Here is a 26,839-nt window from a genome sequence, read left to right as displayed (position 1 = left end):
ACGACTGTAGCTTGTGACAAACAGATGCCATAGGCTGCCTCTCTGGGGATCGTCTCCATCTTTTTTGTTTTACTTTCATTTACTCTATATCCTACATTTTCCTTCTTGGGACATATTGTGCTGTCAAATCTACAGCCTCCAGCACTGCTTTTTGAAGGACATTATGAGAAAGCATGCCATCCATTTTAGCTGCAAAAGGGTGCATGAAGCGTGCTTGTCATGTCTCATGTGTTGCCATTTCCTTCTGTTCTTTCAACCCCTTCCCATCAAACTTTTTTTATTGACAGCTTTGTTCTGCTCTTCAAATTCTCTTCCAACACTCCCTATAATCTCTCACTTTCTCTTACCTACTCCTTGTTTTGCTCATCAGCCTCTTAGTTGCATTTTCTCACTTGCTCCTCATCCCAGCCTACCTCCTCTCTCCCGTCTGCCGCCTCTGGCTTTTGCTATTCCCCTTTTCCCCCTCTTATTTCTCATTACACCCTTTTTTATTTTTCTTCCCTTGCTCCTCTGTAAGATATCCGAGCCCTGCAGTCTACCTCTGAAGGAGCTCCTATGGTTCACTTAAACATCTGTAGAGTCTTTGATCTCGCACTAGCCATTTCTTTCGACATGATGTTGTATGCGTTTGTCTTTTGGAAATGTGTGTTTGTCTGACTGTCTCTTGCTGCTTGTACTCAGCAACATTTGATTCGGGAAAGGCGAGTGTGTAGGTGCTGTATAGGAGGACAGATAGTCTGACTAGCTCCTTAAATGTCTAGTTGGTGACATAAAAGAGGCCTTCCTGCCCCTCGGTTCTTTTGGCCTCCCTGTGTTCATGGAAACTGTGCCACTACCACTTAATATTGTCAGTTCCAGTCTAGCGGGCGTCAATGCTTATTCTCATGCACACACACAACCTTCCTGCAGTTGGGGAAAGGGTGGAGGCTGGCACATTTATCAGCGGTCTGACTGTAAGGCTACAGGGAGCCCTCCGTCTTCATCAGTTCACTCAGCAGATAGGCACACCCCAGTCACTGCTAGTGGACTTACCTCATGTGTCTCCATTACACGTTAATAACAAAGCTGTGAGGGTGAGTAGAGTTGGCGCTCCATGTTATGCCATGTTAAGAAACAGGGGTCTGTTAAAATCACAGGTTAACAGTGTGTTTAGTAACTCTATAAAATCAAAGGTCTTAGTACTGTTGTAGTCACTAATTTCATTATACACTAATGAAAATAACATTAGCCAGAGTGTAACTGCAATACTGGCTGCCTGTTATGCTCCATTTTGATTAGTACAAGTGCAAAGAAAGTATAGAGCTGAAAAAATAACTGATTCACTTATTTTGTAAAGGCTGCATTTATTTAAGCTTCCAGCTTTTTTTCTCCATTGAATTTATCTATGGTCTGCTAATAACAGCTAACCAACTAAGCTAAATTAAACACAAAATATTTGTTCCACTCTCAGCAATAGTTTTATGTTTGCTGTTCAAAGTCGTAGGGATTTATTGGACTTTATTTTGTTTATTAAATGTTTGAAAATGCCCATATTAATATCCTTAAAGACTAAGTGATTATTCAAAATGTCTTTTTTTGTTCTACCAATTGTCCAAAACCTAAAGACCTTCGGTTTTCAGATATCAAATAATAGAAAAAACAGCAATTTTTCTTTTTTGAGAAGCTGTAAATAACATTTGGTAACAACACTTGATAAATGAAGGAGTCAACAGATTGGTCATCAAAATAATAGCCCATTCACTTTAGCTTCAGTTCAGTGTTCAAGAGAATAGTCTTTGTGTCAGTAAACTTGGTTAACCAAATCCAAAATCGAATTGAAGCATGTCATATCAATATGTGCTTGATCCTTTGGTGCTGCTCATTGAAACTCCCTGCTGTATCTCTCATGTGACTTCTCAGGGCCGTCCTGTAACAGCTACGATGCCTGTCTTCTTTAAGACCTCTTCCTCGGTCTCTCTTCCGTCCTTGGTTTGTATGTCCCCTCGCTTCTCTTGGCCCGATGCTGATCAAAGCCCCTTTGAGGGTGCAGAGTTGGTCCAGGGCTGATTGGATGATATGTGTCCGTCCCTTCTTGTGTGATCAGCCGGTGTGTGACAGGCAGCGTCGGCCCCATCAGCTCACATTAAGCCCTGACACTGTGCTGACACCATCGCTGCTCTTTTTATCTTTTAATGTTACACCTTCCTTACCAGGCGAATCAATTATCAGTGATTATGTTAGTGTCAAAGTCTTTAGCGCTAGGCTGAGCCCCGCCACCGCTGCCTCCTCCATCTCGTCACCGTGTGGCCCAAAGGCCCAACAGAAGCCACAGTACGCTGATCCCCAGTCAGAGCCTGCTGCTGCAGAGGGACAGCTTTACAGACAGCTCTAAGTTTAACCTTCATCCTCAACTGAGCTGTGACAATGCAAGGACAGTTTATTATGTCTGACAAAACTCTCCCATGTAGGTTGTCCTCAGTGAGAAAGCTGCATAGCGATTAGCCCTATCATGTTCCATTGTGGATGTAGCTGTCAGAGCTGGCTTGGTGGTCTAGTTGTGTCCTTGGATTGAACATTGTTGTTTGAGAAGATGTTCTATAAGTAATACGAGATCACAGAGTCTTTGCTGTGAAAGAAAAAATGTCTGTAAAGTGTGTGTGTGTGTGTGTGTGTGTGTGTGTGTGTGTGTGTGTGTGTGTGTGTGTGTGTGTGTGTGTGTGTGTGTGTGTGTGTGTGTGTGTGTGTGTGTGTGTGTGTGTGTGTGTGTGTGTGTGTGTGTGTGTGTGTGTGTGTGTGTGTGTGTGTGTGTGTGTGTGTGTGTTGTGAGTTTATTTTCACGTACCTAAACATCAACTGCTTGTTATTTACTGTTTACTCCCATGTAATGCCCTGCTACAAGTTCAGCAATGTTGTTTGTGCTGGATTTGAACCAGCAACATTACTGTTCCCAAGCAAGTTTTAGTGGGCTAATATTCAACTCCTAAAGCTAAAACCTCTCTGGAGAAAAACGTTTTCCAGGTTGGTTTAGTTGGAACTGCAGAAACGCTCTGTTGGCTTTCTGTTGCTGCAGCGTTGAGTTTCTAGACACAAAAGTAATCTTTGGCTGAGTAGACCAAGAGCACCAGGCTTTGAAGCTAACCTCTTTTAGTGGCTAAAAAGTAAAAATACAACTTCTGTGTACTTTATATGATGCAATGGCGCCCAAAAATACTTTCCCCCAATGATAACCCTTAGGAAAAAGATGTTTGAAAATATACTACTTTTTTTTTAAAGGTAATTCGACTTCCCAGTAGCAACATTTCAATACGCCTTATTTAATATATTATGTCTTTCAAATTGTAAAGTGCACTTATAACTAGTCCAGAGTTATTTTTTCTCCATTAACTTGACTGGGCCGAGATGTGGCAGACGGAGTTTAAGGAAAACACAAGTGTGTTTGCTTTATGGGACCGCCATAAGATCCAGGGAAGCTCAGGGTAACCGTGTTCTTGAAAGTCGAGCAATTCTGACTTCATGCGCCACTGAGCAACCGTTTAGCACTGTATCAAGTTCTTCTTATACACCCATCCCCATGGTACAGGCACTTGTAGCTAAGTTTGGCTTGTCACCAAGATACACTCAGAATTTGTCTTGTTTCTGCCTGCTTGGCTGAATTTTTTTTGACCCTATCAAATCAATAAGCAGTTTTAATAGAATTCTGTCAAACCCTAACATCAACATATGTGAAGACACAAATCTTTGCTTGTTTCATTTTTCTGACAAATTAAATATCAAGACAATCAAAAGATTTATTGACCATTTGATTAATTGATAATGACAAAAATGATAATAAAAATGACCATTGAATTCCAATCCTCCTTCAAAGCCAGCTGTTTACAGGAGATGAAAGCTGAAGCGTAGCTCCTGTCTTTCCAAAGGCGAGGCTCTCTTTGGAAATAAATCATGGGTCAGGTTTAGAGTTGCCAGTTAGGATTAGAGGTTTTTAAATTCAGCTTACTTCACATTCTCCGCTGTTGACAGGGGTGGAAGTGTGTTTGAGGTTTTTAAGATCTAATGTGTCCGCCTGCTATCTAAGATTGTTTCTCTGACATGTTGTCGACCCTCCGTGTCTCCCCGTCTGCCCATTCTCTCCTTCTATATGTTATCTAGTGTTGAGTGGTGGTAAGGAGAGATAGTAATCTGCTCTAGCCTTGGCACTCCCTCGCACTCGGGCCTTATTGAAGAAGATTGATGGCCCTCTTTCTGGAATAGCTGTTGTTTTGGATGGAGGGAGAAAAAGATAGAGGCAGAGAAGTGGATTTAAAACGGAAAGCTGAGCCAGGGGAGGTGGAGCGGGGGGCAAGCACCAGTATGGAGAAAAAGAGAAGTGGAGATAGTTGTAAAATATGGAGAAATGCAAGGGGAAATGTCACCGTGGAGGAGCTTGAGAGCTCATTAAATTTAGTTTGTGTTTTATTGAGCGAGGGTATGCATCCACCTGTGATTGGTTTCAGATGCACACATCACTCTCTTGTTTCTGATGCACATGTGGAATTGGCTTCACCTAATTTGCATGTCAGCAGGATTCTATTTAAATGTCAGCTTTTCTCTCAGAATGCAAAAGAGGCAGGAACGTGTTGTGATGGAGCGATTTCGAACATGTGTCTCATGTTTCTGTTGCATTAGGATGCTGTAGCCTTTAGGCCTTTAATGTATCTGGCACTATTAGTAGTCAGTGCTGCTATGGGGAATTAGCAGCCCTTCATCCCTCCTCATCACGGGTCTATTGCTCAGTGCAGGTGTGTGGGCGGTGGGTTGATTGGCTGTGATGACAGTTATGCTCTTAATTGTGTCAGTTATTCTCCCTCTGTGGCTCTTTTTGAATGTAGTGAAGCGCTTGATGTAACCCCCCTGGCGTTTTGTTCCGTTTTACATATTGGTCTTTTCAAGTCTGTGCAGGTTTTAGGAGCAGTGAGACGTAGAGGAGCAATCCTTCTTCCAATTCTTTTCCACCTTAATTCTCCCCTCTTTTTGAGAGAAGAATTGAGTCTGACATTTTTTATTTATTTTTCGGGCAACCCCATCTCTCTGTGTTCCTCTCTGCCCTCTGCATGATTTGTCTTCTATCCCTTCAGCGAGTCTCTTTTTTGTTCCTGTGTTTCTAGACTATTGTTTGAGCTGCTGTTCCACTCCTTTCTCTCTCTGTCTTTCTCGCTCTATTTCATCAGCCTGTTGTACATCGACCTATCTTTCATTCTGCCTCTCCCCCCTCTCGGTCTCGTGGGCTCTTCATTTTTTCTGCTTTCTATTTTCCATGCTTGTGAAATGTAGTTTCCCACCTGCCTGTCTGGCAGCTCCATCCTCCTTTTTTAAATTTTTTTATTTCCCAGACGGACCGTGGTGTCTCATGATGCTCAGAGACATTGCTGGTGTCAACATGTCAGGTCTTGGTGGCATGACTGGTTAGATTGTGTATTGTCGTCTGTCTTCGTCTTAACTGACCACTTGGGACTGCCAGTGTCACAGGAGGGCAAACCAAACAGGACAGAGAAGACAGAAAGGGCATGCAAGGGCCTTGGCCCATCCTGCTGATCTAGACTTTGGATGGGACTGTTACAAGCAACAGGTCATACCTCATTTCCTGTGGTCACAACTCGGTAACACACTGGCTGGTGATTGATCACAATAAAGTTCTCAATAATGATGACCGTTTTCATTTACAAAACTGTGAGGAAAGAAGAGGTGAACGTTCATGGTTGTTACTGGGCTGATTGTCATATCATAGTAGTTTTATAGCACAAAGAAGTGATGGTGTAGAATATCATACCTTTTGCAATAACTGAGTTTTAATCCACTTGGGGGCAGCACAAACAAGCTGTGAAGAAAACACTGACTTATTATTAACTTTTCTACACCAAGCTCACTCCAGAATGTGTGTCTTTAGCTTATTTATATTCCACTTTGTTCACCTGCTGGTAGCAAACTTTCTCTGGTTGCCATTTAGTCCGAGCAGCTTACAGTTGGTCTTTAAAGCTGTTTTAGTTTTTTCACTGAAAGCGGTTGCCTTAAGAATATCGAAGGGATGGCAACTCAACTTCTGTTGCGCCATCAATCTATCGATCAAACAAAGTGTCAACATAATTGATATCTTGCACTGCAAGTACAGGCGGTAGTAAGATTAAAAGTAATAACTTGACATGTTTTAATGTATAGCTATGAATGAAGCTATGGTATACTACTCTACACAGTGCATTCTGTAACATGAAGTCACTGTCTTAACTTTTGCTGCTAAATCTCATAAATCAAAAGCAATACAAAAACGTACTAAAGGGGTGTTATAGACCCCCCCTTTTTCCTGTTGCCTGTCTTATAAAACTAGGTTTGTATTATATAGATTTTCAAAATGGGGCCTATTGATCCAGGTTGCGTCTATTTTTTCGTTTGCCGTGGACACCTGCTTTGTTGAGTCAGTGATCAGATATTCATTTCAGGTAAAATATTGATCGAACGATGCTTGCACCACACACACACACATTAGAGACACAGGCTCCCTTTTTGACATTTCTCTCAGGACTCAACCTCTGTATTATGCATATGATTGACATTTCATTGGTATGTATGTGTAAACATGTGGCTCTTAAGATATTTCATTTGTTCATGTAGATCATCTCCTCTCTCTCTGAGGTAAAATCCCACAGGCAGTTTAGATACTGGTCATGAATACAAAGACACGGAATGTAAAGAGTAGTCTATTTTTTTCTTTTTAAAGATCTGGACAAATGTTAGTCATAGTTAGTTAGAGTAGTTATTTTAGTTTTGAGGCAACTTTCTGTACTATTGGGATAATTTCAAGCCTGATTTAAAATGCTGCTTGTGCTGGGAATAAGAGAAAATTGACTCAAATCAGCCAGCTATTTTTACTTTTAATGTTTAAATGTCAGACATCTTTATGGATCGACTCTATTATGAGCCCAGCGAGCATCACTGTGGCCGTTAAGCCTTGGGCATTTTGTTACCATCCACAGACCTTTCTAGAATAAATGGTTCTGTGAAATCCTGTTGGTCTGTGGTTGGTTGATAGGCATTTAGAGCATGAGTCAGCAATCCTATTTATTTAGGTAGTGCTGATATTCTGAAGTGTGAGTGTGTCTGTTCTGTCAGATGGTTGTACTGTTATTTGTTTCTCAGCAAGCAGTGCCTTAATACATTACATTAAAATACACTGTGCACATCAGAATTATATCCACAAAGATTTGTATGTGTAAATATATATATAACCCAAAAAGTATTAAAGAGGCATTAAGCCTGCTTTGAATCTTATTACTATAAACACCATCATTAGATTTGTTGAAATGAGATTGCATTCCTTCCTGGCTGTGTTAACACCTGTGGCTCAGCTTAGTTTGCTGTTTGGATACAGTCCAGATACAGTTTGTGTTTGGATTAGAGTTTTAATGCCGGGGGTAATTGCGTAAGGAAGGGCCCCTTTTCCACTTTGTTCCGCTTCGCTGTGCAAACCTCGCCACCTCTCCGTAAAACATGTGTCTTTGTAATATCTCTTCACACGCGCACTCCATCCAAAAATGTTCTGCATTCAAGTCTCCTACATAGCAGATGTGCACACAAACAGTCAACTTGACAAGGAGTCTCTTGCAAGAATATGATAAGGCAGTGGCTCACGCCCACGCTCGCTCTCACAACTACAGTCTTGTTGATTCTTTCCGCTGTTTGCGTTTTCAGCTTGCCAAGAAGCTCAGGCTTTGGACAGACATGCAGCACTGACACACCTACAGACCGAGAGACCTGACGGACAGAGTCCAGCTGGCCAGTCATGGCAGCAGCAAGCGGAACAGATGTGTGCAGGACTTTGATCTAGGTGAGTACCAAATGGTGTAACGATCTGGGGGAGGGAAGGAGGGTCTGTACCAATATGAAGAAATGGCAAGTATACTTTGGAAAGGGGGGACAGGGTGAAATATGGGGGTGTTAGAGACACTTTCAGCATATGATACTTTAACTATATTGATTAATATGAACAAGTTTGACTTAATATGGTGTTTGTAGGTCTAATTACATAAAGTGTAAACTATCTTGTGAATACTGTGCTTCATAAATGTTGCAGTCTTCCTGGTGCCATGTTTTCTGCACTGATTGGTTAGCGTGGGCAAACAACCCAATTATGTAACAGCATTTGCAACTTACTGTTACCTGTAGACTATGCTGTGTTTTTCTTTTGATACCACATGACATTAAAGTTGTCTTTGCCAACATGTCATTGAAAATAATGAGCTACTAAGTTGTAGTTCAGTAGTTTTACTGAAGCAAAATATGTTTTGTTTTTGCTTTTTGAGACGAGTGCACCTATTCTCAGATGGTTTGGATTGAACCAAATAGTGGGTAAGAGGAAATGTATGGTTCGGAATGAGAAATAAGGTAGATGGTTTGAATAGGAAATTCAAACCTTCAGAACGAATGAAGGTGACAGAAGATCCAAAGGATACCTGTGAAGGAATACCAAGTAGCAAGAGAACAGAGGATGCAGCAGGCACTTGATCATATAAATGGCAACGAGTGAAGAAGTTTGAGGATGTATTCAGTCGTCTTTTAAATAGCCTCAGTTCTTATAAAAGCCAAAAAGTGAGAAAAAAGGAAGGAGATAAGGTTTTTAGAAGGGGAAATGAGGGCGGAGGCTTGGAGGATGTGCTTACATTAGAGGCCGACAAAAAAAAGAACAATAAAATATCCTTCAGGGGGAATTATGTGAGCCTGTGTGTTTCATGCCTACCCCAAAAACGTTTCCATGTTAATTAGGTAATGTAAAACTAGCAAGAACAGCAAGACAGCAAGAAAACAAAAGCAAAAGCTAGATGAAAAGAGCACTCTCTATTCAGTTAGAGGCCATAAGACCCAACTTTTAGTTTGAGATGAGAGAAAATAGAGAATGATGCATTATTGATGTGACACACTGGCCTGCTTGTGTGTACAGGTCTGTCTGCAGTTACTTCAAACATTTAACAAAGTAACTTTATTTTTGATTTACAAGGTAAATGTAGAGCAGATGTAGAGACAGAAGACATTCCAGGACACAGTTCACATTTATTTTCCGTGTTCGCACATGTGTGGAGTGTGATTTACCTTCATATATTCAAAGTGGAACTAGCATTTCACTTGGCAATGTCTTCTAACATCAGAGTTGCTGCATATATCCATGAAAATTAAATCTGTGTGTGGGATTTGTTGAGAAATGCCAGGATATTTTAATCATCTCCTTTCTATATTATCATACGCACTAAGCATCAAGCAGAATCAACATGAATATGATTTTGCAGATGTACATGAGCCAGTGCCTGTGATATTGGATTTTCTCATAGTGACTTTATTCCTGTTCTCTCGGGGAACTGGAAATAGCTTTTGAATTGAAAATGATGCAAAACCATTGTGTGGGTTGCTTTTGTGCAAGACTACATGTGTGTGTCTACCTGCACAAGAATGAAAGACAGTCCTTGCTGACCCTGCAGTTACAGCCAATTTGCTGTGATCACAGTGACAAGTGTCTCCATGTGGATACTTAGTAATTAGCTAAAAGGAGATGGAGAAAGCTTTGAGTTGGTGGGGCATTAGAGGACCTGTCAGAGGGCCCCACTCACCCCCCCCCCCCCCAAACAATCGGTCAAGATGCTTGTCTAGGGCCTGTCCCCCCCCTTAGTCCCCTTCCTCACACTGGGCTGCTTTAGTTAATTGAAGCCACTTCAGATCACTCAGAGGAGCTGGATCCGCACGCATGAGCAGACCACGCGCTCACCGGATCTGTCAGTCACTCCTGCCAACTGTCCTTCTCACACATCCTAACACATCGTCCTCCTTCTCATTTTAAATATCAGGACGCAGCAGGGATCCCAGGGAGACACTCTGCATTCACCCACCCAAAACCTCCTCACTAGATCTGTCCATGTTGAAATGCTGGCTGTTTACAAGAAGTGTATTTGAACCCTTAAACTTTAACCATCTCTCATCTGGACAGGGGAAGGCACCAGCTTTTTAACTCAAATAAAACCATCACAGAGTCGTCCAAAATGTGGATCTCAAAATAAATGCGCAGCAGTTTAAAGAAAAGGAGTGACCCTGAAATGCAGTTTTATGGCTATAAGGTGATGGATGTTGTCATCTGATAGCCAGTAGTTACTTATCCTTGAAAAGCCAAGCAAAACAAAATGAACCAAGGGCAAACTTGCACTCAAGATGCAGTGAAATGCTTTTTAATAAATTCTCTAAACTCTGCAAGGAGGCAGACAAGAAGTGTAGAAGCTCATTGCACACAAAGAGCAGAGACTGCAAGTCCACTAAGTTGAGCAATAGCAACACAGACTGTAATCAGTTTGGACTAATTTGCCTGCTGCATAACTTTTATTGAAAAATTAAAGAACAAAAGAAAAAGTGAATCTTTTTAAGTTACCAATTATACAGCGTTATCATAAAAGCAGCCAATGCAACAAAGCAACTTCTTGTCTCCTGATTTGATCCAAAATAGCTGAGCAGGGTTTGCAAAGGCCAGAAATGTGATAAAGTGGCACAAACAAGATGTGCTGTAATTATTCCTGTGAGGACAATCTGGCAGTTCACCAGAAGCGGGCAACTGGCTCAGTGCCTTGCTCAGTGACACATGAGCAGGGTGGAGGTTTGCTGACTCTTTGCACCTAAAGGTCCTCCAGTTGTTGTTTTGTGGTTGCACTAATGGAAACATTTCTGTGAGACTGCATGCAGGAATTCTGAACGTTTCTACCGCTATGGTTATCTCTATTTTAACAGATTTTTGTGGCAAAATTAGCATTAGTTCATGGAAGTGGTAGTTCACCACCTTTTCCCTCATTGCAGTCAGCTTTTTCCAGATTCCCGGATAAGTAGTCCTTCTTTGTTTGTCGTTCAGGAGCGTTGTAGGGGGAGCAAAATTACCCACAATCTCATGTCACCTCCTCTCCAAATAAAAACCAGTGAAAACACCAAGTAAAGATGAACTTCCTGGAGGGGTTGTAGTGGAGGTACCACTAATGTGTGCTCTGAGTGTTCATCTGTTAACTTAAGGTGCAGACATTTAGGAGGTTTTGCCAGGAGCTTCAAGGATCATCCTCGGAGGTCCCCTCTATCTGAAAACGAACAGAACCTGTCGTACGTTAAAAATCTTTTGTTTCTGTAATGCAGGTCGGATACCACTTACGTTTGCCCTGCTTTTTGCTCTAGAACAGTGGTACTCAACCTTGTCCTAATCAGGAGCCACATTGACGAAAAAATATTTTGGAAGAGCCACAATCCAAAAACGCTCCTTTCCTCCCTGAAACCATTATGCATTTGAGAATATGGATAATAGTAATATGTTACTAAGGAATGAAAAGCATAATGTACAGTGCAATAACTGTGATTTATTATTTTCACTGCAACCACAAAACACACATTGCTGATCATCACTGCTCATAACAACAGATAACAGACAGCATGTTTACTGATCATCACAGTCCATATAACAGCAGATTATAGACAGCAGGGGTTGTCAGAAGAGTAATGTTGTACTTACTTCACACTCAATGTGATTTCTGACACTCCTTCTGCCGCACAAGTGATTTGAAGTCGGGCTCTGCGCTGGAAACGGCGATCCGAAGGCCCTCTGTTGTGTGCTGCAGACTCAATCTGTTTCGGTTGCGACATTTTATTTTTGAGAGCGCAGAGAATGCTGCTTCACACCGGTATGTAGACGGAAACATTGAGATGATGTGTCTTGCCAGTCTGGAGATATTTGGTAGATGCCCCACCAGTTTCCTAAAGTCCACGACATCTGTAATCCGAAACTGACGCTGAAGTTCATCTGAGCTCTTTAACTCCACGAACTCCATTTGAAGCTGCACAAGCCCGAGCTGGTCGCTTATTTGCTTCATTTCATTGACCTCAATCAGGAATGGGTTTTTCACAAGTAGAAAAATATTGCTATGGTCCATGAAGTCGTGGAATCTTGATGTGTAGTTTTGCTTGAGCTCAGTTAGCACGTCACAGAATTGTGATTGACAGGGCAGGAGAGCGTCTGCATCGCCATCACTTTCTGCACGGTGGGAAAGAAACGGTAATCAGAACCACGGACACTTCGTTCGAGTACATCCAGTTTGTCAGAAAATACTCTGACAGCCGTGTAGAGCTCATACACGGTCTTGTTTCTTCCCTGCATCTTGAGATTAAGTTTGTTCAAGTGCTGCGTAATGTCACACAGGAACGCAACAGACAGCATCCACTCTTTATCACCCAAAAAGGAAAATCGGGAAGTCTCCCCTTGGCCGACAATGAAGGATTTCAGGGGTTCAAGCAGGTCCATGAAATGTGCAAGCATACGTCCTTTAGACAGCCATCTGATCTCGGTGTGTAACACGAAATCTCCATAGTGAGTGTTAAACTCCTCACACAGCAGTTTAAAATTTAGGTGTTTCTGGCACGGGCCCTGATATAATTAACCACTTCGATTACATTTGCCATCACTTCATTCAGACATTATTGAACTTAGCAAACAAGGCTTGTTGATGCACAATACAATGGTATGAGAAAATACCCTCAGCAGCAACCCGCACCGTTTTTCAGCGTTTCTTTCAGCAAAGCCACGGCTCGTCTCCGGGTTCCTCTGTTGTGAATGCTGTGATTTTTTCTGGTCCAATGTTAAACTTTTCTAATGTTTCCAGCACAGCGTTTTTTATTTCAATGCCCGTTGTTCCATTTTCCAGTGAAACCATGTCAAGCAGTTCTTCTGTAATTTCAAACTTACTGTTGATCGCTCGGATAAAGATGAGTAATTGTGGCGTGTCATTGATATCCAAGCTTTCGTCCATTGCAAGGCTGACAAACTCAGCGGATGACCTCTGTCCTTAAGAGTATGTGCAATGTTCTCTGAAATGTTTGATGCCCTCCTAGCTACAGTAGAATCCGACAGTTGAATTTTTTTTGCCTCTCGTTCCAGGTCTTTTTTCTCAGGAAACAACGTTGAACAAGCCAGCAGTATGCAATCCTACACCATTTCTCCATCAGTATATAGCTTCATCTTTTTCATCAGTTCATGTGTGATTTTGTAGGATGCCTCTGTCGCTCTTTCACTCGTATTAGTGTGGAATACGTTTTTTTGAGCAGTTCGGTTCTGTTTGAGTCTCGCCAGCTTTTCCGCCCTCAGCTCTCCACCTTTCGGAAAGTCGGTGCTGAACTTCGGGTGTTTTGTGTCGTGATGGCGCTGCAAATTGGACCTTTTTAAATTGTGAAATGACGTTGTCACAAAGAAGGCAGATGCATTTTCCCGAACCGGTGGAGACGAAGAAAAACTCGAGTTCCCAGTCCTCTTTAAATGTTCGATATTCCTCTTCATATTTTCTTTTCCTATATTCCTTCGCCATTTTTGCGTAGTGCTGTATGCTAGTTTTCCCAGTGTGACGGAGCAATTATCTCGCGCACCTGCAATCAGAGCGGGAAACCTGAAATAATTTGGGATTGGTTGTTCAGAGGGATGGGGGGGGGCCGCTTAATAGACGTGACTTGTGAGTGATAATGAAATGTTGATGAATTCTGCTGACAATGTTTTTGTTTTTCGGTTTTCAAAGATTTTTTTAGATTTTGATTTTTTTAAGTGGGACTTAAAAGAGCCGCAACTAGTCTTAAAGGGCCGTGGGTTGAGTATCGCTGCTCTAGAACCTGGGGCAGATACTGTATGTTTATGTCTTTCATCCTTTTTCCGGCTAAAATATTGGATTGGACGAATAAAAAGTCAGCTAAAAAAAGTCTCTGATATACAACCACATCGCTGACGCCATCACAGATGACCACATTAAACCGACTGTTATGTTGATTACAATCACAGATTTCTTTAGGTTTTCGAGTTCAACCACAAACATATATTACATAGATTTAGTTGTTTTCAGACATTTTAATGCAGAAATGTTATAGCTTTAAATATTGTGTTCCTGTGTCGGCTCTGCAGTGCTGTCACAACACTGAACACAAGGGATGTGTGAAGTAGAACCACAGGGAATAGATCTTTTTGAGTCAACCCACTCGGGAGTGAACATCTAAAATGAGAAGTGGAGGTTGTGTATTGTTTTAAATGCCAGCCTCCCTCATTCTGTGTGCCTTCTTGTGCGAGCGTTTAGTTGTAGCTCAGTCAGCTGACATTTAATGCTCATCCATTACTTACTCTGCCGCTGCTTTAGTACAAGCCTACTTGTTACTGCCATGAATATGAACGGACAGATGTGACAGCTGGCCAGCCATATGTGACAAGCCTTTCAGATCTTTATGCCTTAATTATCCCTCCCCCTTTGGGACCAATATTGACATTTTAGGTCTTAACACTCAGACCTTATAAACTGCCAGCCTCCAGTTGGCATTATCTTTCTCTTGGCAACCTCCAAGCACAGTGAGGAAGGTGCTTCATAAGTGCTCCCAGCTGAATTCATTTCTGTCAGCTGTTGTGAAATGGGTGCTTTTAAATTAATCACAGAGTTGTAAAAATCATTGTCTGTATTTTACTGATAAGTAGCCGTGCTTAAGATTCCTTGCATCTATCTTAATTAAGTTTTCATTGGAATTTTTCCTCATTTTAAGTGAAGGTCTGAGGTACAGTGGGGCAAAAAAGTATTTAGTCAGCCACCAATTGTGCAAGTTCTACCATTTAAAAAGATGAGAGAGGCCTGTAATTTTTATCATAGGTACACTTCAACTATGAGAGACAAAATGAGAAAAAAAAATCCAGGAAATCACATTGTAGGATTTTTAATGAATTAATTGGTAAATTCCTCGGTAAAATAAGTATTTGGTCACCTACAAACAAGCAAGATTTCTGGCTCTCACAGACCTGTAACTTCTTCTTTAAGAGGCTCCTCTGTCCTCCACTCGTTACCTGTAGTAATGGCACCTTTTTGAACTCGTTATCAGTATAAAAGACACCTGTCCACAACCTCAAACAGTCATACTCCAAACTCCACTATGGCCAAGACCAAAGAGCTGTCAAAGGAGACCAGAGACAAAATTGTAGACCTGCACCAGGCTGGGAAAAGTGAATCTGCAATAGGTAAGCAGCTTGGTGTGAAGAAATCAACTGTGGGAGCAATTATTAGAAAATGGAAGACATACAAGCCCACTGCTAATCTCCCTCAATCTGGGGCTCCACGCAAGATCTCACCCCGTGGGGTCAAAATGATCACAAGAACGGTGAGCAAAAATCCCAGAACCACACGGGGGGACCTAGTGAATGACCTGCGGAGAGCTGGGACCAAAGTAACAGAGGCTACCATCAGTAACACACTACGCCGCCAGGGACTTAAATCCTGCAGTTCCAGTGTCCCCCTGCTTAAGCCAGTACATGTCCAGGCCCGTCTGAAGTTTGCTAGAGGGCATTTGGATGATCCAGAAGAGGACTGGGAGAATGTCATATGGTCAGATGAAACCAAAATAGAACTTTTTGGTAAAAACTCAACTCGTCGTGTTTGGAGGAGAAAGAATGCAGAGTTGCATCCAAAGAACACCATACCTACTGTGAAGCATGGGGGTGGAAACATCATGGTTTGGGGCTGTTTTTCTGCAAAGGGACCAGGACGACTGATCCGTGTAAAGGAAAGAATGAATGGGGCCATGTATCGTGAGATTTTGAGTGAAAACCTCCTTCCATCAGCAAGGGCACTGAAGATGAAGCGTGGCTGGGTCTTTCAGCATGACAATGATCCCAAACACACCACCAAGGCAACGAAGGAGTGGCTTCGTAAGAAGCATTTCAAGGTCCTGGAGTGGCCTAGCCAGTCTCCAGATCTCAACCCATAGAAAATCTTTGGAGGGAGTTGAAAGTCCATGTTGCCCTGCGACAGCCCCAAAACATCACTGCTTTAGAGGAGATCTGCATGGAGGAATGGGCCAAAATACCAGCAACAGTGTGTGAAAACCTGGTGAAGACTTACAGAAAACGTTTGACCTCTGTCATTGCCAACAAAGGGTATATAACAAAGTATTGAGATGAACTTTTGTTATTGACCAATACTTATTTTCCACAATAATTTGAAAATTAATTCATTAAAAATCAGACAATGTGATTTTCTGGATTTTTTTTTCTCATTCTGTCTCTCATAGTTGAAGTGTACCTATGATGAAAATTACAGGCCTCTCTCATCTTTTTAAATGGGAGAACTTGCACAATTGGTGGCTGACTAAATACTTTTTTGCCCCACTGTAAAAGGCGTTCATAGTGTAGGTGTTGAGAAAGCATTGGCGGCTATACAAATAAAATTGACTTGATCATTGATTAGTAAGTGGAGGTGAATGTTGTATTTATTCATACCCTGTAGCTATAATGATCTCATTTTGGTTGCACTTTACACACTGCGACAATCATCCTACCAAGTAAGACTGTGTGTTTTTATTTTATTTAGATGTCCCATTTCAGAGCAGATTTATGGTTTCTTCATGTATGACGTTGAATAGGCTGCTGCCCTCTATTTTTAAGGTAGTATTTATCACGTTGTTGTATAAGCGGTGCTCTCAGGAATGAAGGTATTTTTCTCTATTAATGTTTTTCTCTCTCCATCTCTATTCCCCTCGCTGTGTGTTTCACCTGGGTCGTCCCACACATTTTCATTTTCTCTTGTTATCCCAGGTTCTAATTTCAGTTGCCACGGTAACCCTGCTGCTCCCTCCACTTATATTCTCCTCCCTGTTATCTCACAGCTCCTTGTTAAGTGTGGCAGAGCTGGTCAATGATTGTGTTTCATTTATATTTTTCCTCCGGTAGGGGAAATCTAGCTTTTGCTTCCTTCTCAATGGAACCACACATGTCTGGTTTTCTTTCCACTGTATCTTCATTTCAAGTCTTTCTTGCTTATTTGATGTTTGCTTTCTTCTGACCTTTATTTTTCTGTTTTTGTTGCAGTCTGTCTTTCTGTTTTCCTTTTTTTCTCATGAAACTGCAGACAGCCACTGTTAGCTGTCAGTCGTGCATCATGGTCACTCAAGGACAGTACTTGGACTGTCACTGCTTATCCGACGCCATCCATGGAGGCAAATTAGTTTGCTCAGTGTGCCTTGTCTGATTGTTTGCTTTTATGCACATCTAGTTTAAATGCCAGACTGTTGGTTCATCAGTAAAGTTTTTACATATTGGTCTTTGGGAAACATAGAATTACCCTTTTTAACCAACTTCTGAACTTGACTTGTATTCCCATAGTTAATATTATTTCATAGACTTTCAGCATATGCTTAGTTTCCACTTATTTGAAGTTACATTTGAACATTTTATTTGAAAATTGCTTAAACACTGCTGTTTGAGGATCTGCTCAGTGTCTGCATTCACTCAAAGCAGATGAGCACATATCAGTTGAACTGAAATGTAAAGCAGAAGATTCAATTTTGTTTTTATAGCATCCCTAAAAGATTCTCTGTAGGATGCCAACTTCCACAGTGTTGCTTTTTATTAAACAACTTATAAGTCATCATATTTCTATAAAAACACAACAGAGCTGTATTAAACATGAATCATTTAGGGTGGTCTAGTATTTGTCAAGTTCAATCAAAAGCCTGGTAAAGCTAAATAATATAGGAAAAGTGTGCCAAAGCACTTTCAGCCAATCATTTACTCATTAAAATCATCCCATATTCTGTAACTGCTGTCATTTTCATATCGGCTGATGTCTCTACATGTTAGCCAAAACTAATCTGACATACTCACAGACTAGCATGATATTCTGTGGATGTACCGTGATATTGGACAGTTTCATGCTTGTTTGTTGCTCAGCTGGAATTCTTCTCACTTTTTCTTCATTCGCTCCTTTGCTCCTATTTTTTATTTACAATTTGGCTCGCTAGGAGGAAATAATTCTTCAATGCAAAGCTTTATGGTTATAATTCGAAGGGATCATGGCATCTAAAAAAACAACCAAACATAGAAATATTGGCATTTGGGAAAACTTTGAAAAGAAAATGCCTCGTTCAGTCACTTCAGTCATTTCTCCAAGTCCTTCATGTTTATCCAAAGTTACAGGGACTGATATTTGATTTGTTTTGACACCTGTCTTCCTTGTTTGCTTTGCTTTCTCAGTTTCTATCTGTCAAAAGAAAACTGTCTTGTTTTTTACTCATTGGTCAGATTATACTGTGACAAAACCTGTTCATGTTTAGATTCTTAAGTAAGGAAAACCGTTTTTCCTGAACCATTCTTTAGCTACTCTTACTGTATCTAAATATCGTTATGAATTTATGGATTACATATTCAACACGATCAAAGATAAACACTGTATGGCACCCCACTGTTGTGTTTTTCCACTTTGTTCTTTCTCTGTTTATTTGCTCAGTCCCTCTGTCCATCACTCTCTGTTGTTGCCACCATCTTGGCATCTGCCGGAGCAGAGAAAGTCTCTCTGGTGCCTTTGATTGGGTGTTCAGAGATTGGAATGTGCCTGCCTGATTCAAATGGTTTCATTAGAGGGTGATAATATCAGAGGGGGTTGCCACCAAAGGCAGCCTGATACAATGATTTGTCAGCGCCATTTAGACAAAAGATGAAACGTGTCGAATAGTTAACACCAGAAATTAAAAAATGTCACAATAGGAATAGAAGATGAGCTTTACGGCTGCATGTTTGGTTAAGTGGCAATTGTGCTTTTAGAGATAGCAAAAAAAGATGCCGATGTATTAGGAAGGCTTGAATCCCAGCCATAACACTTGGTCACTGCACTAGATGCACTGCAGAGATCTGAAATGTCACTGTGTGTGTTTGTGTGTTTGTGCTGGTCTCACAGCTTTATCTGTGTGGCATTTCCTGCTTTCAGAAGCAACCACAGCACTAGCACCATCTGATGACCCTCCAAAAGGCTCAGCGCAGCAAAGAATATTGAGGGGAACACACATAACCTTAACTTGAAATAGGAAAGGTGGGATTTGTAGGATGACATACAGGGTTTTTTCACCTTTGCTAACACCGGCTGTTATTTTGAGGGCTTTATCTTAACAGTGTTGTGGGAGCTCGGATGTGATTCCTCTTTTTCGGCTTGTCAGTGTTTCACTTGTTTGCAGGTAATGAACGGATCTCAAATCTGACTGTTTAATACAGATGATATGACACATTCACAGTCGTCTGGCATCATTCTGTGACTGCAACTTTGCAGTCTTTTCCACTTCAGTAATGCGTGGATAGAGGTTGACATTTAGGTGCCAGCAGCCAAACAGACGTATGACTGCAAGCACTCGACGCCCACCACTATCTCAACTAGGGTTCTTCAGTGAGTGAATATTGAAAATGTCACGTGGAAATTATATGTAAATATTGAAACTGTTGAGATTTTAGCATTTAATATCGTCTATCTCATAAAGAAAGTTACAGGTCTAATAGGAAACAAACGTATACTAGTGCCATTGTAACCCTATTTACATACTGAATGCCACACGTATATATACTTCTACTTTAAATAATGCGTAATAAGCTAACAATATAAGGAAACGGTGAGCAACAAGTAAAGGCTCTTGCTCATTACTGAATTATTTGGGATGGAATAGCAGTAAAAATCAATCAGTGTTGCTTTTTGCAGCCAACTCTGTTTTTTTTCTCTTAATACTTCATCTGACCAGCAGTACTTTTCTCTACTTAGTATAACTGGCAATTCCCTTTTTTCATTATAAGGGCTGTGGTTTGACAGTTTCCAGAGTGAGACGGCTCATTTCCCGCCCTCAATGTATAATGTATGTGTTCTTTAATGTATAGATAACAATGTATAAAAGGTGAGGAGATCACTGTTGGTTTTAAAAAACGTTCCATGTTTTATGAATTTAATGGAGAGCATTTACAATTGTGTGTGTGTGTGTGTGTGTGTGTGTGTGTGTGTGTGTGTGTGTGTGTGTGTGTGTGTGTGTGTGTGTGTGTGTGTGTGTGTGTGTGTGTGTGTGTGTGTGTGTGTGTGTGTGTGTGTGTGTGTGTGTGTGTGTGTGTGTGTGTGTGTGTGTGTGTGTGTGTGTGTGTGTGTGTGTGTGTAAATGTGATAATTGGGAGGCAGAGTGACGTTGGGGCACACAAAGGAGTAACCCATGTCGTACCAAGTGCAACCGATGGATAGAAGTGAACTTATTAGCGCAGCTACCTTTCTTCTCCCTTCCTTTCACTGAAAAGAGCAACAGCAAAGCAATAAGACCGAGAGCGCCGTGTGTCTCCCTGTCTCCAAATCTGAATGGTCTGTTAGACTCTGTCTGAGTTTCTATGCAGTGTAAAATGAATATATGTGAATTTTGTATCTGAAGCAAATGAAAAAAGCAGAATCGGAATGAAAACCCTGTAATTGAGAAATACAATGATAAATGTAGATGTATGCTTACTGCTATTTACCGCTCCCAACATCTTACTTCGACTTTCTGAAGGCTTGAGGACTTGCTTGATGTTTGAGTTGTTATATGTAAACCTACCCTCAAAAGATTTATTTGACTAATCGATTAGTCGGTTTAATTGACAGGTCTGTATAACAGAGTTTCGCCAAAGAGAATCATGCAAATCCCCCCTTTTTCTAATCTTTTGTTGTCGGAGATGTGCCCATGTTCAGCATTTAAAGAAAAAAAATATCTTATTTGACTACAACTCAAACAGGTGTTTGAGAGGGGCAGCCTTGTTGTTTTGGGTTATATTATTTCTTTGTAAAGGTTAAGGGGACTTTATGCCAATAAAGACTTGGTAATCTTAAAGGTCCCCTATTATGCAAAATGCACTTTTTGCTGTCTTTTATACATAAATATGTGTCCCCGGCGTGTAAGGAGACTCGCATGGTGTCAGAAAATACAACACTGTCTCTTTTCCTCCTTACCCACATCTCTAAAAATGGGGGTACAAACGAGCTGATCCAGATTTGCTGCCGATATGACGTCATAACCGAAATGTGGGCTGGCTTTACATTGAAATCCTGGCAACGTCCCGCCCAGGTGAGACGTCCCAACCTATGGTCTGCAATATACAGTCGCGAGCTGAATCCCCTCGAGCACCTCTGTGTGTCTGTGTCATCAGCAGGATGTCTGCAGGAGGGACTTAGAGTTGTTGTATATATAATGCATATAATGTCACTGTTCTAGTGGTAAACACTGAGAAGTGTTTCAGAAATAATGCTTGATGATGTTCGGAACATAACATGGGGTTCATTCACGGCAGCGTTTAGCTGAGTTTCTCCATTTGAAACTTCCCTCTTCAGACAGAGAGAGATCATGACACTCCAAAGGGGCGTGGCCATCTTCAGCTCTGCTCAAATTTAAAGCGACAGTCACAGAATCAGCACTTCAGGACCAGGGCTGAAATAGAGGGGTATGAGGCATCTGTTTGGTATTTTGAGCAAAACACTTCACAGAAATGTTTTGTATAGATATTGCCCTAAAATATATTGTTTAAATATAGCATAATAGAGGCCTTTTAAGGGAATATGATATTAGTTAGAAAAACCCAAGCTTGACTGCTGGTTAGAAACGGGAAACGATGAGGACCCTATTTTTTAACCCACCCAGCCACCATCATTTCCAAGGCTACTAGTCATTTGAACGTTTACACAATGTTGTGTAAATGCTTTTGCTGAAACAAGTTATCCTGTCATTTTCCTTGGGAGGACAGTCTTAACATAGGATGACCCAGGGCCACCCGTTATGATGACCCCGTGCTGCGTCTCCCTGCTTCAGCAGTTACTGCTGAACGGTCTCCAATGTGAGAGAAGATTAGATGTGACATCTGGTAGGAAGCAGGGATATCGTCCCCTGAGGTGAAGATGGGCTGTTGTGTGGAAAAATGCCAGCCTCTCCCTCATGGCGTTAGATTGCCCTTGATCCCCATATTTCTGCACAGTAATAGACAGTATGACAAGTTAAGTGAGCAGTTGGTCTTAATTGGATCCTTTTCAGTCTGTCTGTGTTGAAGTACCTTACGCTAATAAAAAGGCCAACAGAAGGGACACGTAGAGTAAAAAGATGTTTACTTGTCGCTGATATTTGGTTAATCAATGCTGTACTGAAATACAGGGTACTTCTCTGGTACACCTGCCTTATGTATTTTTTTAAAGCTTTTTTTCTTCCCCAAAAGAGTTAACTTTAATGGACATTTTGCCAAACTAACTGCCCCCCCTGATTCAGTTTAAGATGACATCTCACAAATTCACTTACTTGTACTGCTGCCGGCACACTTCATCATTTTAATTTTTGGAAAGAATGGAGGAAACGGTGAGAGGAGAGTGGAGGGAAAAAAAGGATTGGAGTAAAAAGAGTAAAACCTAATGGTGTCTGCAATGGCTCCCTTCAATTTTTAAGACTACAATTCTTTCCATATTAAGCTCATAACCACTCAATAGTGTATCATATGATGCGATTTCAGACTCTAATCATGCATCATTATTTTCTGTCACCTTAGTTGTGGAAACCTAAATTGTACATTTGGAAGTTTTTTTTAATGTTTTTTATCGTATAAAAAGTCTAAATGTATGTAAGTAGATCTACTGCACTTGGAAAGCAAATGGGGAATGGTTCTAGACAACGCACTGTAGCTGTCCCTTGCTGAAATGAGCCTTTATATGTATGTTGGGACTTAATAAAAACAGTTTTACCTAAGGCGACGATTCTGTTCCAAAACAAGCCGACATGATCTCAAACCATAATTAAAGTTGAAACAACATGAGGAGGGGATTGGTGACCAAACGTCTGAAATGGTCTTAACCTTTATATATTATTCCAATCATGTCATGAATCTGAACATTCCATCGATTTTTGCAGACTGCTGTTTTTTTTTCTGCGTTAAATGTCATCACAACTACATGTTCAGTTTTCTGAGGAAATCAGAAAAATATCCAACTTGAGTGCATTGTAGCTATTGATGGTTCATTCATCTCTCTTTGAATACCAAAGGTCTTTTCGTCCCATCAATTAGTTAGGCCTGTTTATTCTTTTATTTATATATATATATACATACAAACATAAGAACTAACTCTACTTTACATGTCTTTGCTAAGAGATAACTGATATTTAAGACCATGTGTTTTATGTTGCATTTAGTATTGTAATTTATTACTGTATCCACTGCATTCAGGTTCACTTATTTTTGTATTTTAATGCATCAAATATCTGGTTTTACATCATGCTTCGTTCCATAAAAGCTGAAACCTGTTGGCCCGTAAAGGCATTGACTGAGTGCAAACATGATGTCTAACACACTCTGTGATAAGAGAAGGATCAGAAGAGATTAGACAAGCGGAGGGGATAAAGATAGAGCTAAAGACAGGCTTTGTTTTTGGCCCCCTTATGAGCCAGGGCTCCTGCTAATTACCAAGCTCTCTGGTCCTTGCTAAATGTGTTTGAAAGCCACTGGATGCAGATAATTGAGCTGGAAATGTGTTACATGACAAAGTCATGCTGAAGGACAACCACTAAAAAAGGCGTTCTCTCAACTCCCCCCCCCCCCGCCCGCTTTCTCTGTCAGGAACACTTTTGAAATAAAATTCCCCCAAATGATTCATTCCACAGCGTTTGTCTTTGTTGTTTGTCGAGATTGAAGCTTAGGGGATGTATGAGCCACCTATTGTGATAAGCTATAGACAAAACCGAGACAGGCCAATGGCGGACGTGTCAGACAGGCTTGTGTTTCCCTGTTGCCAAACTAATTGCTTTTAGCCTTCAGTTTAGGGATGTGAGCTTTTTAAATATCCTTCACACATCATCATAGCAAAATAGAAAAATGTCTTATAGCCACAGGCTGGGTGTGTCTGTCCATGCATTTCCAGTTTTCTCCCTGAAAAACAGCAGCCTAAATTTGAAATTGATTGCAGCGCTTCATATGAATATTGATTTACTGGCTTGGATACATTGATCCTGGCCTGAGATGGGTCTCCTCTGAGAATGTTTGAGTAAAGTGAAAACCAGGTGAAGAGAGAGACTCTTTGTCGTTCTATTTGCATTTTAATTATAAATTGCATCATTGCACTGAGTGCAGTAACAAACAACTCTCTCTCCCTCCTTTCTCTCCCCTTTGCTCCAAGCTCCACTCACTTCATGAGAATGAAGCTTCATGCAGGGAATCTTCTGCAGGGCAAAAAATTAACAGGCAAGGTAATACCACGTGTGAATGAAGGTGAGAGAAGCTTTACTTTAGTGGGTGCATGCAAACAATGTTGCACAGATATTTTCTCTAGCAGCTTAGTACAAATAATTGTATTTTGATGGCTGGACAGACTTTGCTGTGTTTCAGTGAGCGCTTGTGTTGGAGAAGAAAATGCAGAGGGAGAGCGAGCTGTGTACTTGCTGCAGCCAGTACTATTTTGTCATTTAGAAAGCACTTTTCTGTTGTTATCTTTGCTACATGTGCCCATTGTTGTTTGGTGTCTGCCTCAGAGTACAGAATAATTCTTTTTCATGTCTCAAATTCTCACAGTGGATTTGGCCCACTGTGTGTGTGTGTGTGTGTGTGTGTGTGTGTGTGTGTGTGTGTGTGTGTGTGTGTGTGTGTGTGTGTGTGTGTGTGTGTGTGTGTGTGTGTGTGTGTGTGTGTGTGTGTGTGTGTGTGTGTGTGTGTGTGTGTGTGTGTGTGTGTGTGTTCTGTAGAAGCATTAGTGTATCTAAATATATAGACGCACTAAAACACAGTATATGTATGTGTATATATAGTATATATACACTATATATATATATAGTGTATATATAGTATATATACACTATATATATATATATAGTGTGTGTAACCACATGCAAAACTATCACCACTACCATGTGAGAAACACATATTTCTGAAGTAAGTAAACCAGATCTTGTATTTACTCATCAGATATTCATTCACAGATTGCAGCTAAGTCGCAAAATATGGTAACTTCACACAGAAGTGTTCAACATTCTGAGTATGGTATGACTGGTACAGATTGTTTTAATGTGGTGAACGCTGTGTTGTGGCTGCCCTTTTGTTTGTGTTAAGATGTAGAATTGTTTTAGGCCACCGTGTTTTTTTACACAGAGACATTAAGTCTTGAGCTCTCCAAAAATAAAAGCTTCAAGATCAGAAAGGATAGAGCGAAGGGGAGAGAGTACTCTTTGCCACCATCCTAGAGTACTGTCCTTTTCACATCTTGAATAACAATAGGCTGAGACAGCTTCTAGCCACTGCAGGCCATTGATTATATTAGAACAATGAAGGATGATGTAGAAAAGAGAGCTGGTTTTCTTCTCTCATGTCTCCCTATGTGGCAGCAGGCATGTTTGAATAATTAAAGAAGCCATGGGGTAGACAAATTGTTATTATGTACCTATTGCAATAATTTGGCATTACTATACTTTAATAGTCTATGTTTTTGGAACTGCTTTCAGTCTAACGTCACAGTTATATCAACACAGTAAAATGTTCTCTTAGAAATTTAGTCCATCAGTATAATCAGTGCTTATCTCTAAATGTCTGAAATTAAGTTAATTTATAATAACAACCATATACGGTCGGCATCCTTAATGCTTTGAGGTGAAGCAGCGTGGTTATTACCATCAATAATTTGGACTTATCTATCTTTCTCTCTTTGTGTGTGACTTCTTGCTTTATCTCATTTGCACAAATGAAAACCTTTCTCAATTGTGTGTATTCTAAAAGCAGGAAATATGATCAAAATGAGGGACTTGAGCAATAGGGAAAACATGTGGCACTGGCATGGTTTTTATTTTTATGACTGCGGAGAAAGTGGGGGAGTTTAGGTTTAAAAAAGGGAGAACAAGAAGGCAGAAAAAAGAGATGGAGAGAGGAGACCATCAGTGATAGAGGGATGGTGGTGCTGTTTCACCGGAGTTTGCACCGTGGTGTGAGGGCCTGTGTCTCTGCCAGCGCCTCTTAATCCATCACACCTCCTGCGGCCCTGGATCCGACACACTCCAGTCTCTCCCCGACCCGCTGCCGAGATCGCGCTCAGCCCTGTCATGCATGTGTGCCCACTGCTCCCTGCATTCTCTTATATCCCTGTTTTCATCCTCTCTCAGTGAGTGTCAGGGCTATCAGCAGTGCCTCGGGCAAGACGGACAGACACTGTTTTACAGCAGACATGTTTTCATACATGCTCAACATGCACACTTTCTCACACGTATGTATCTTTCACTCACACCTGAGGAGTAGTTCTCCTTCCCTCTGCCTGTTTTGAACACCAGTCTCACCACTAGCAGCTCCTCGGATAGTTTAGGTTTTCTCGCTATTAACGTCAGAGACACCACAGCGCTGCTTTCCTCTCTCATGTGTGCTGCCAAAGCTCCTGAATCTATCTTATCTAAGAGTTGGAATCACTTCCGTCATTTGATCCCTGTGTGTGTGTGCTTATTTGACAGGCAGCGCGCCTCTAGCCAGCTTTGGGTTTTTAGAAATGAAAGTCAGCTACTTCACTTGATCACTCTTGCTGATCCGCTGGATGCTTCTGCACATGCTTCCTGTAAGCTTTCATTGGATCTGCCGTCCACTTTTAATGCTGTCTGACCTTATAATGAACAGGCTTCATTAACCCTCTGTCAGATTTCTCTCCAGAGCGGGAGAGAAGAGGCTGGTGATGTCGGTGGGAGGGGGGGTTGTTCAAAACGCACAGGGTTGATTCTAAGCTGTGGAAGAGTGAGCCGGCATGTGGGCTTTTTTATTTACGTTCAGAAATGCGTCACACATACACTGAAGCTGCACCACTTGGCCTCAGCTTCTTGGCATGTTTTCAGTCTTTGTAGTCCTTCCTCTTTAAACTCTGCATCCAGTCTCTGTTCCTCACCGTTTCGCTCATTCCGCTCGCTTATTGTCGCACAAGGTGACCCTCTAAACACTCCAGGATCCCTGCTGTGATCCCTTCCTTTTCTGCAGCAGCCAAATCGCACAGCTCCACCCACTGTCCACCTGGTGGTG

The 26,839-nt window shown here is 41.2% G+C and overlaps 1 protein-coding gene across 1 annotated transcript in view; it reads left to right on the top strand.

Annotated features, from left to right (window-relative positions):
• Nucleotides 1-26,839, top strand: part of spop (speckle type BTB/POZ protein) — a 99,075-nt gene that overhangs the window by 5,715 nt on the left and 66,521 nt on the right. Inside the window, exon 2 of the mRNA XM_063903736.1 lies at nt 7,699-7,834. The gene's annotated coding sequence lies outside the window, so the exon portion shown is untranslated. The remainder of the gene's footprint in view (nt 1-7,698; nt 7,835-26,839) is intronic.

This window comes from Eleginops maclovinus, chromosome 16, assembly GCF_036324505.1.
Source record: "Eleginops maclovinus isolate JMC-PN-2008 ecotype Puerto Natales chromosome 16, JC_Emac_rtc_rv5, whole genome shotgun sequence".
NCBI classification, from domain to species: Eukaryota; Metazoa; Chordata; class Actinopteri; order Perciformes; family Eleginopidae; genus Eleginops; species Eleginops maclovinus.
This window is presented reverse-complemented; position numbering and strand designations above follow the sequence as displayed.